We start from the raw sequence: 12,840 nt of genomic DNA on the forward strand, positions 1-12,840 counted from the left end.
TCACTTGAGAATCAGTCTTCCGTGACTGGCAGAGTAGGATGGCCCAACTTTCCTTTGGAGAGTGGGGCAGTCCCTACCATTACTACTTCATAGTGAGGGTGTGGTCCTCAAGAAGCCTACAAAAAGGTTTATAATGATGTTCCCAATGGAAGTGATGGAGGAGAGAGGGGTCTATTAGAGATCTAGGTCCATATTATGCTTGGGAGAATGCAAGCAATCTCTGTCTAGGACCCCAGGTGATGAGGTGGCCTATTAGTGGCCAGAAAGACCATCATCAGTTGAGTCAGTTTCTTGCCCTTACCCAGCTTTTGTAGTCTCTTCTTTATTTGACAAGCTTAGACTTTCTCCCAGTTGGTAAAGTGTTGAGTGTCATTTGTTATATCCAAACCACTATTAGATTTATGGAGTCTGGCCTCAAGTTAGGGAGGAAATAGATCTAGGATTTTAGTGGGATTTTAGTTAGCCTCCAGTTTTTCTGCTTTTACTTCTTTCATAGTTCTAACAAAGAATATCATAGGGACAGTAATTGCCCTTGACTTGACATATAATTTTTGCCAGTGTATCTCTTGGCCAGTTGGATGCCGTGTTTCTTCCAAAGCTTCTCAAGGGGTGACAGTAATGCTGATGGTCTGTCAGAAGAGATTAAAGGATAGAACATCATATCTTACTTACTTTCTTTTGTATAGTGAATCGTGTAGATGAGTGATGACGAAAAATGAAATAGGAGGTAGAGAGAGGAAGGTGTCTAGGACTAAATAGTAAATACAAAATAAAGTCAGAGAATTCCTGAGGCCATTCTACTAGATTTTCAGGCTTATTAGGTCTAAGTCTAATCACAGAGGGCTAGTAAGGACTTTAACTTTGAGGTATATAATTGCCCCTTACTCGTGGATACTTGTTCTCTAGGCCCTAGACTGTATTTAGTATCTGTGACTGTGTTAGGAAATGTGCCATCTGAGAGGGAACAAGGTAGTCCCATGTGTTAGGAAAGATCTCTCCAGATTAAAGGAGTTGGGAGGCTTGGCATCTCTAGAGACAATCTGTAGTAACAAGGCTGTCACAGCATAATGTGGCCCATATGGTGGCACCAGTAGTATCGATTTAGCTGAGGTCAACAGAGGCAGTATAACAGGATAAGGGATTAAAGGGAAAAAAAACACATCAGGAAATACAAGCAAAGCCCCAGAGGCTCCAGGATGAGACAAAATGAGGATTTTAAAGAGAATGGGAAAGGTTCCTTATGTAGTCTTTGAAAGAGTTTGAAATAGCAATTAGTAATTATTATTAAAACCAAATTAGTTGGGAGTTTGTTTTTCTTCAGCAATTCAATAGTTAGGACTTACTGTCATCTACTTGACCTCACTATGCTTTATACTATTTAAGGACATCTGCTAGTAACATTATCTGGCAGGACCAAGGGATTTTGATCTATCTGGCATAAGGTTGTAGGTTATGTAGGCATTTTAGTGAAGCCATGACAATGACCAAAAATAAAGATATTGCCACAGAGATTGATATGGAGAAGGGAAATCCAGCAGCAATAATATACCAGGTTTGCTTGCAAGAGGCCTCAGGTTTGACCTCTAGTAACATTAATAGCCATTACTGTGTATTAATCTGGGGGTGTGTGTGTGAAGGGAAGAACAGAAAGGAAAAGAAAAATAAGAGAGAAGGAAAAGAAAAAAGACAGACATTTGCAGGCTTCATCGTCCTTGGCCCCACCCTATACCAAAGTCGAACAGTGCATTTCTTTTAGTCTTTCATGAAAAGAAATTGAATCTTATTTTTTTTTAAAGATAGAACAATATTCCTATTATGAGATATCATTAGAAACTTTTATGGAGTTATATTCTGAATATATAACATGTATTATAACTGTATATGGAGTATAAGTATATATACCAGGAGTACTGTATATTATTACAGCTTTATAACATATTAATATGTAATTATACATGATAATAGATCATGTATAATTACATAGATAATTGCAGATAGATACTACATTTGATATAATATTACACAATATTTTACCATATTATATTATACAATACTGCATGATATATTACAGTACACACCAGTGTAAAATATAATGTAGGTTATATCCCAAGCATATATATTTGAAGAAGACATATGTCTTCTCTAAGTCCAGAAGGAGATATGCAGCAAATAGAAAAAAAAATTTAACAAGATAAATAGACCTTTCTTGGAAGAGGCAATGCCAGTAACTATTAAATTTGAAAACAAACTCAACTTCAGGAGGTACAGGATCAAATTACAGTTGGCATCTTTCAACCATGAGGATAACAAAAACTTCATACAACACACAAGGCTCTAGAGAAGTGGATTCTCTTGTAAGCTGTGGGTACAGGCTGTAAATTCCGTGGAGATTTGTCGCATCTTTGCAACTTTAAAATTGTTGGATTTTGCCTACATTTAGCGTTTCTTATAATAACACATTTAGAAACAGCCTAAAATGCTCATTCAGTCACACTGAGATTTAAGCAGGCAGCCACCTGTTAAATGGTGGCGCTCTGACTATGTGGTCAGTGCTTGAAACTTGACACTCACGTTAAGCTGAGATTGGATTGACCAGTTGAGAACATTTTTCACTTTTTGATTGTTTTTTTTTTCCCCCTTTGAAGGGTAGCACTTGAAGTGAAAATTCTTACTGAAGGAAACTTAACTGTGGCATACATTTCACCACAGCCAGTTTATTGATGTGTCAAAACTCTTCTCCAATGTACAGATATTTCTTAACACACGTCTCATGTGACAACTCATTTCTTCTAATTTAGAATCAAAGCTCTTCCAAGATCTGGCTTATATGCCTTGACCTTGTTCTTCTTGCCAATACCTGCTTACAGTTAGGCCAAGGGTAAGCATTAAGTTACCATACCTAATGATCCTTCTGCTCTAAGAGATCTAGCCAAAATTAGCTTACCATTCCTAAAGTTCCCTTGTCCTAAGAATTTTTTTTCCTTGTTCATAGGGACTATCCAGACTATTGCCCTTTTTCTGTTTTCTTCGTCCATTGAATAATTACAAATTGTGGTAACTTAAGGCACTGTTGCCTTATTTAATACAAAATTCTCTAATTAACTCATCTTCAACTCACCTTTCAGAAGACTCAAGCCAAAGAGGGATTAATTTAAGTTCTTGTATGTAGTTCATGTATTTTTATTCTCTCTCTCTCCCTCTCTCTTTCTCTCTCTCTCTGTCTCTGTCTCTCTCTCTCTGATAGAGACAGCAAGAGATTAAGGAAGGGGGAAATAGAAAGGGAAAGAGAGACAACTGTAACACTGCTTCATAGCTCCTTTAACTTCTGCCTAGCAGGTGGGAGCTGGGGGTTTGAACCTCCCCACCTTGCTCTAGGTAATGTGTGCTCTTTTCCAGGTATGCCACTGCCCAGCCCCCTAGATACTTTTCTGTAGAGCCACAGAATCCTTGTGCTAATTCATCTCCTCATCCCCCCCATCCCTTGCTTCCCTGTTACTCAAATTGAGTTATTCCTATTGGTTTTTTTAAAAAAAATTTATATTATTTTTCCCTTTTTGTTGCCCTTTTTATTATTGTTGTAGTTATTGTTGTAGTTGATGTCGTTGTTGTTAGGACAGAGAGAAATGGAGAGAGGAGAGGAAGACAGAGGGGGGAGAGAAAGATAGACACCTGCAGACCTGCTTCACCACCTGTGAAGGGACTTCCCTGCTTGTGGGAAGCCAGGGGCTCGAACCGGGATTCTTAGCAGGTCCTTGCGCTTTGCACCACATGAGCTTAACCTGCTGCACTACCGCAGGACTCCCAATTCCTATTGTTTTATGCTCCATATCACTGGCTCTTTCCTTTGTCATTCCATTTTCCTTTTTCATTTCTAGAATTTCCATTTCTTTCCTAAGTTCACTCTTGCTTTTTCAAACTCAGACTTTGTGTTTTTCATTTGTTTCAAGCATGCTGAGAACTTCTTGAAATATGTATATTACGCTTTATAAATTTTGTCAGATAATTCTACCATTTCTGTCATCTTACTTTTGACTTTTTCCACTTATCCTTTTTCATCCAGTGTGAGATCCAGATATGATGAATGCTTTCCAGTTTTGTAGTATGTCCTGAACTCTGACTTGCTATAACAACGCTGCTCTGTCAAGGGAAGAAGGGTGGTGTCACTTTGCTAAGAAGAGGTGCAGATTCTTCTTCTAAAAGCCAAGAGGGGGGCTTCCTTATTATTCCTCAGTGTACCGAGCCTTCTGGGCCCCTGTTATCTCTCTTACACTATAATTGTGTGAATGGCAGCCTCTTTACCACTGGTGTGATGGTGAAAGTGTGGACTTTCCACTTGGGCTCATCTGAAAACTGAGGACAAATAGTGTATTGTTACTTCCACATAGTCAGGAATCATGCTTTTTAAATTTTTTTTTTTAAACTCAGAGCACTACTCATCTCCAGCTTTGATGCTTAAGAAATAAATGTCTAACCATTACGCTATCTCCCCAGTCCTCCTGCCATCTCTACTGACATCGTTACAAGAGCTCAGATGTGAAAGTCTCACTTTTCTGCTGGTCTCTCCTGATAACTACCCCCGTAGAGAACTGGGAGCACACAGTAACAGCCTCAAGAAGGCAGAAATGAAGGCTTTCCATTCGGTTTTTACTACAGCTAGCGCCAGACTACTGTTTTATCTATGTATGATTACTAGAATAAATCAGTACCCACCTAAAAGTTTGCATTTTGGCTAGCGAGAAGGCTTTTGGGAACTTTTTTATCTACAACCTCTTTATAATTTTGAGTTGCTACTTCTCTAACTTTTGCAAGTGAGGCAAAAGCCAAAACCAAAGAACTTGCCTAATTAGTCCATCTTTTCTCCACCTTTCAGAATTTCTTATGTTTTATGTATAATATCCAAGGGGTTTTGTTTGTATTTAATGGGAGAAATTGAGAAAAGTGGGTCAGTTTTATCTTTCCTTAAGTAGAAGCCTCCCTACTGATTTATTATTTTTTTTTAGTTCTGTCAACTCCTGAAAAAGATATGTGAAAATATCCTGTGCATTAAAATTCCTTTTTGACTCACTCTTGCTACTATAGTATAATCATCTACTTCTTTCCATGTCAAAAAATACTCTTTTTTTTTGTATAGTAAGAAAGTAAAACACCTAATATTAGACATGTCAAAGATGAAGTTCTCACTAACTTTATTTATCTGTTTATTTATTGTTGCTATGCTAGAGATGGATCCAAGGCCTTGCACATGTGCATTAACACATGTTATCTCCCTGGCCCAATTTTTAAGAAAATTCTCTATATTTTAAAGACTGAAGAAAAAAAAAAAAAAAGGAGGGCAGGCATGGTGCACCTGGTTCTGTGCACACATCCCCGTGCTCATACACCTAGATTGAAGTCCCTGCTCCCCACCTGCAGGGGGTGCACTTAACAAGTGGTGAAGCAGGTCTACAGGTGTCTATCCACCTCCCTCCCTCCCTCTCTCTCTCTCTCTCTCTCTGTGTTTCTTTTTTTCTGTCTGTCTCCCCAGCCCTCTCAATTTCTCTCTGTCCTGTCAAATAAAAAAGAAAGGGGAGAAAAAGTAAAAATTCTGCTGGGAGCCATGGATTCATTATGTATGCACCAAGCCCCAGTTATAACCCTGAAGAAGAAAGAGAGAAAGAGAGAAAGAGAGGTAGAGAGAAAGAAAGACAGAAAGAAAGAAAGAAATAGAGAGAAGGGAGGAAGAAAGGAAGGAAGGAAAGAAGGAAGTCAGGAAGGAAGGAAGAAGGGAAAGAAGAAAGAAGAGGCTGGGGTGGGGAGGAGGCTAGGGCTAGGGGAGACAACAAAGCCCCACCACGCTGTTCATGGAACTCCACCTATTTGGGTCCTTTGCGCTGGCCATGGTGCACTGTGTGGTGCCATAGGTGCAGCCCAGGAATTCATACGCAGAAGGCAGATATGTGCTTTACCCACTGAAACCCCTTGTGGGTTAAGTGCTTATTAACTTATTCATTAATTTAACAAAATTGTTTTGAGGTCTTGTTGAGTGCCACATTAGCTATGGTGAGATTTAAAGGTGTAAAATCTATCATTGGCAGGGCAAGGAGAAATGGTAACTTCTACTAAAGTATCATTTGACCAGAACCCTGCAGATTTGTAAGAGTAAACCATAAGGATATCCAAGTGCAAGAAAGGGGTCTTTGCTTCTTCTAGTGAAAGGACAGCATGTTGGTCTTGTTTCTAAAGGAAGAATGTCACAAAGCCTTTCACTGATATGATTAGGATGGAAGTCCAGGGCAGTGCATTGCATCTGGCATAAAGATTTAAAGATTTTTCCTTGAAGAAGTTTTCTGATTCCAGATTTCCTAATACTTGTTACTGGAAATTTTACTGTTACTTTTGCATCTATCTTTGCAAAATATATGTTTTTGCTTGTTATTTTTCTATAAGGTACATTCTTTTTTTATTTATTTAAGAAAGGAGTCATTAACAAAACCATAGAATAAGAGGGGTACAATTCCGCACAATTCCCATAACCCGATCTCCATATCCCACCCCCTCCCCTGATAGCCTTCCCATTCTCTATCTCTCTGGGAGTATGGATCCAGGGTCGTTGTGGGTTGCAGAGGGTGGAAGGTCTGGCTTCTGTAATTGCTTCCCCGCTGAACATGGGCGTTGACTGGTCGATCCATACTCCCAGTCTGCCTCTCTCTTTCCCTAGTAGGGTGGGGCTCTGAGGAAGTGTAGCGCCAGTACACATTGATGGGGTCATCTGTCCAGGGAAGTCTGGTCAGCATCTTGCTGGCATCAGGAACCTGGTGGCTGAAAAAAGAGTTAACATACAAAGCCAAACAAATTGTTGAACAATCATGGACCTAAAGACTGGAATAGTGCAGATGAGGTGTTGGGGGTATTCCCTGCATGCTCTTGTGTACTTCTGCTTTCAGGTATATATTTTTCCCCTAGTTTATGGGAACGTGTGAACCTATGCTCTATCTCAGGGGACCTGGACTATATCTAGGTTTGGGGACTTTATTGGGAAGTGAACCACCTGGAATGGATTCAGAGAATACTATGAAAGGAAAGGTCTCACCCAAGTGATGAAGCTGAAGGGTTGTCATTCCACACCTGAAGTCTCTGGTCACTGTTTTAAGTGAAGCATGCTGGGGTGGCACTCGTTGCATTGATTAGGTTGCGATCCACGGATGCAATATTATTTGATTTGAATTGAGAGCAGCATGCAGAAAAGAGGTACATTCTTTTGAATAATACACCATGAGGCCTGTTTCAGGCTCTGTCCCGTTATCACCAAATCTTACTCCAAGGTGAAGTCTAGATATTTCATAGATTTCTGCCCACGGGCGGTAGAGGGTTGTATTGCCACAATCAATCACCCATAACTCTGATGTATGGCTGCTGCTCTGAGGGCCTGGTGATTGTGCATAGGACAACTAGAATAAACTCAGTATCTTACGGTATCAAAGGAATGTACCTGACATAATGACATTTGATAATGTCAACTTTAAGCACCCTTACCTTGATGTTTTCTCCCTTAGAAATGTATTGTGATCTGTGTCTATGGGATGTATAACAATTTGTTATTTGCACCTTAATGAATAATCTTGAAAGCTTGGGATGAAGGGGTACACACTCGGCACTGTCCTACCTAGGGATGCATATGTGTCATACCTGACCTCTTCTGATCAACTTTATGGTGACTGGGATGACTAATCTCAGGGCCCTGGCAACTGGCTAAGGTTCTCTCCACCTGTGTATTCTCCAAAGATTTGGCTCTGAGTTTGAGGGCGTCATTTGTTAATGATACAACTTTTGACAAACTGCTATCCTCGTTGTATCTCAGGCCCCAAAGAAAAGGATGTGAGGTTCTGTCTATCTCACATCATTTTAAGTATCCAGGGATGGACAATTAGTATATGAAAGGATTTTGCAAGTAAAAAAAAGGTTTCTAGAAAGGCAATTTATTCTAGTTGTATTATCAATGACAGTGCTGTACAGCTTGGACTCAGTGACATTTTCGATGATATTTCAGTGACTGTATAGAGCAGCTTCTTTGTTTTAAGGGTGAATAAACTGAGATCCAGAGAAGCCTTGCTAACTAGGTGTAAACATGGGGTGGCAGGATGTCACATGCAATTCTTTGGTGAAAGATTGATACTAATCTAAAACTACAATTTTCAGGATATAGTCCCTGGATTAGTAACAGCAGCATCATCTTGGAACTGCTCAGATCTACAGGGGTGCAGAGGTCACATAGGCTCCTAAGCTGAATATGAGCCCCAGACCACAGCAAATTGATGGGGGTTACAGTCAACAATATTTATACACCTTTCCCGTATTTGGGAGCTACTCTCTTCCCTGATCCAGCTTTTGGTCCTTTTTCTAGCCATGACATCATCTCCCCTGACAATAACTTGGATCCACTTGCATATCAGATTTCAGGCTCAGGGGGAAAAAAAATCTAGTATAGCCACAGGCCCTTTGGAATATAACTAAAATATGCCTACTAGCTATCTACAGAACTGAGACCACACACACACCCCCAACTCTTCATCTGCACTATTCCAGCCTTTAGGTTCATGACTGGCCAACAGTTTGTTTGGCTTTGTATGTTAGCTCTCTTTGCAGCCACCAGGTTCCAGATGCTACCATGATGCCAACCAACCAGACTTCCCTGGACAGACAACCCCACCAATGTATCCTGGAGCTCCAATTCCCCAGAACCCTGCCCCACTAGGGAAAAAGAGAGACAGGCTGGGAGTATGGATCGAACTGTCAATGACTATATTCAGTGGGGAAGCAATTACAAAAGCCAGACCTTCCACCTTCTGCACTCCCACAGGGTTAAAGAGTAGAAAAGTTATCAAGGGAGGGGATGGGATATGAAATTCTGGTGGTGGGAATTCTGTGGAGTTGTACCCCCCTTATCCTATGGTTTTGTCAGTGTTTCCTTTTTATAAATAAAAAAAATAATAAAAATGAAAATGAAAACTTTAGGCCCCAACCTAGAGTTACTGAATTAGAAATCCTGGAGGTGGGGCCCAATAATCTAGTTAGCAAGATTTCCAGGTGATTCTGAAAAATGTTAAATTTGATTACCACTGGTGTGGTGATTCATATAACCTCAGGACTCGTAAGGAATGAATGATACTGGAAGTCTTAATACTCACACTTAGCTCTCAGCAACATTGTGAGTGAATGAATCACCCCTGCAGTGGTGGTTTGTCTTTGTTCCCTGTTCCTACTTGAGCTTTCCTTTCTGGATAGATCTCAAGAGACCTCTTTCTGAATATGTGTTCTTGATTGGTTAATTCTACCTAGTGTGTTAGTTGAAAATAGAATAACTTTAATAAGAGATTAAATAAAGTGAACACACTCCAGGATGCATCTTAGTCCCTAGCAGGAAGAGATTTAAATCTGAAAAATAGAGCAAGAAGCAGTGTTTTAGAGTGAAGTGATTCTGAGATTTCTTCTGTTTTGATGCATTACTGATTATTTGAATATATTTGACTTGAGGGAAAATAATTCATATTCCCCAGTATCAACCAGTATGTTGAGAGTCCCAGAATTCATGTTAGTAACGAGAGTCTTTCATGCTCTTGGGAACATAGGAAAATAATAAATTGACCTTATCAGATAGGGTTCTTTAAAGGTATTGTTAGTCTTAAAATGCTTAATTGGATACCAAAAACACTAGGGCCTGATTATCTTCGTCAAATTCCCTGTGTTTACATTTTAATACATTTATCTATTAGTTAAAGGAAAGTCCCTGGCCCTTGGTAGCATTTTATAATGTTCCAGTCTTTATTTGCTTTCATCACAGTAAGTCACAATACTTACTTATCATGGTGGAATCAAGCTCTAAGGATTGTTCTCAGAGACAGGCTCCTCCCTTTTCTTTGCATACACACTGTTTGGATTCTCAAATCCAGCATCGGTTGGCTAGAAACAGTTCTTAAATTTCAATGACAAAACAGTTAAAGAAAAGAAAAAGATATAAGCATATCTAGATCATTTGGTTGTAGGAGATAAGGAGGTAAATCCATTACCACCTGACCTGTAAGGTAAGAAAGACTATTAATTAAAAGAAGCTTGACTCTAAACCCTTGCTGCTCTAACCAGGAACTCCAGAATAATTGACCCATTAGAGTGAAATCCACATCCAGCACTCTTCATAAGCAATTGTTTAAATAGTTAGGAGACAGACTAATAAAGCAATTTCCCTGTGCTTTTGAGGTCAGTAAGTTAGCTCTACAGAGTTTAATTAAATTTTGATAATAAATACCTACCATAGGAAGAATCTTTCATTATTCTTCAGCATGGCCTAAGTGAACTATTCCTCATAATTACTTTCTACGCCTTTTTAAATCCTCGTCTCATGAAGCAGATGTCTCATTACTAATTAGAATACCCACTTTGGAGAAGGAGATTCCCTGAAACAGCTTCTTCATTAGAAACAAAAATCCTACACTATGAAAAAAAAAATGTTTTTTTTTTTTTAATCTATTACTATCTTACTCTTAAATGAAACCGAAGGCAAACTTTTGAAAAATTTCAGACCACAGGAAAACTGCTTTGGCATTGGTCATGATAAAATTTAAGTCACAAGACATTTCAGTCATATTCTTCTCACATTAAGGAATGCATTTCTTAAAATATGTATGGTACTCAGAAGCCTTAAATCCCTTGGTAATCAGAATTGTACTTAGAAATTAGAATGTCAACTGGAAGATTTAAAGAAATTCTGTCTGTTTCATGTCAGGGAGGAAGTTCAGAGGAAACAGGCAAGACTGAAATGCTGTTTGAAATTCTTCTGCCCTCAAGCCCTTCCTTTTAAAACATTCTTTTATTTCTTTTTTAAAAATTTTTATTGATAAAAGGGAAACACTGACAAAACCATAGGATAAGAGGGGTACTACTCCACAAAACTCCTACCACCAGAACTCTGTATCCCATCCCCTCCCCTCATAGCTTTCCTATTCTTTATCCCTCTGGAAGTATGGGCCAAGGGTCATTATGGGGTACAGAAGGTGGAAAGTCTGCCTTCTGTAATTGATTCCCCGCTGAACATGGGCATTGACAGTTTGATCCATACTCCAAGCCTGTCTCTCTATTTCCCTAGTGAGGGTGGGCTCTGGGGAAGCGGGGCTCCAGGACATATTGGTGGGGTCGTCTGCCCAGGGAAGTCCGGTTGACATCATGCTAGCATCTGGAACCTGGTGGCTGAAAGAAAAGTTAACATTTAAAGCCAAATAAATTGTTGTCTAATCATGAACTTAAAAGCTGGATTAGTGCAGATGAAGATTTGGGGTCTCTGTTTTGAAGATAGCTAGTAGGCCTATTTTAGTTATTTTTCAAAGGGCCCATGACTATACTAGTTTGTTTTTTTCTTTACACAACACTGAGGAAAGTATGTGTGATATCTTTGACTGACCTCTTTGACCCAATTTTTAAACATTTCATATCCCTTGGAGAGAGGAGAAAGGCAGAGACAGAGAGGAAAGTGAGAGAGAGAGAGAGAGAGAGAGAGAGATTGAGAGAGAGAGAGAGAGAGAGAGAGACTGGTTGACTAAGGCATCCTGCCACCATCCTCTCTGGTGCTACACATGATGTTCCCATGTGGTGCCAGGGGTCAAAATCAGACCACATATATGGTAAAGCATTTGTCTTACCTGCCTAATGATCTTATGACTTTTTATGGCTTCTGCTTTATACCCCTATTAAAACCCTCCTTTCGGCTGGGAGTGTGGATCGAACTGCCAACTGTTCAACAGGGAAGCAATTACGGAAGCCAGACCTCCCACCTTCTGCACCCCATAATGATTCTGGGTCCATACTCCCAGAGGGATAAAGAATAGGAAAGCTTTCAAGGGAGAGGATGGGACACGGAGTTGTGGTGGTGGGAACTATGTGGAGTTGTACCCCTCTTATCCTATGGTCTTGTCAATATTTCCACTTATTAAAAATTAATTAAAAAAACCTTTTTTCATTCTTATTCTGGTTCCTTTCAATCACAATTGTCTCTTATTTGGACTGTTTTCATATCCTTTTTAATAAATACCCTTTCCAGGCTCTCATCTTTCCTACCTTCTATCCTCCTGCCAGTATTGTGCCAACTCCCTGCCTCAGAAAATTCAACCATTGTTGTAATGTAAAAAAGAAAAAAAAAAACTAAATCATGATACATTGAAGATTTCAAACTGTTATTTTAGTGTTGTATTATATACAAAGCAGACCGTAAATAATGATAAACTAGAGTCTTTTGGAAATTTATGTATGACAACTATTTGCAGTCAATTTCATTCAGAAGGGCACCCATTACAAATATATATGTACATTCAAATTTAAGAAACTAAAAAGTAAAATTTAGAAGGATGATTATGGGATGATCTCACTCTTAGCCAGAAGTTGAAAAATAAAATCAGAAGAGAAAACACAAGTAGAACCTGAACTGGATTTGGCATATTGCACCAAAGTCAAAGACGCTGAGGTGGGTGGTGGTGTTGTGGGGGGGTGGGGTGGAGAATACAGGTTCAAGAAGGATGACAGAGGACCTAGTGGGGGTTGTATTGTTATATGGAAAACTGAGAAATGTTATGCATGTACAAACTATTGTATTTACTGTCAAATGTAAAGCATTAATTTCCCAATAAAGAAAATTAAAAAAATAAAGAGTAAAATTTAAGTACGCCATTTCAAACGCTCATAGAATATCAAGAGTATTCCTTTTTCTGTTTTTTTTTAAATAAAAAACTGAAATAACTTTTAAAAGATTTTTTGAAAATTCAGTCAGTTCAATGCATATCCCAATTCCTTTACCCTTTATGGGAGTCTGGTCCCTTCTAG

This window comes from Erinaceus europaeus, chromosome 12 (genome assembly GCF_950295315.1).
Source record: "Erinaceus europaeus chromosome 12, mEriEur2.1, whole genome shotgun sequence".
In the NCBI taxonomy this organism is placed as follows: Eukaryota; Metazoa; Chordata; class Mammalia; order Eulipotyphla; family Erinaceidae; genus Erinaceus; species Erinaceus europaeus.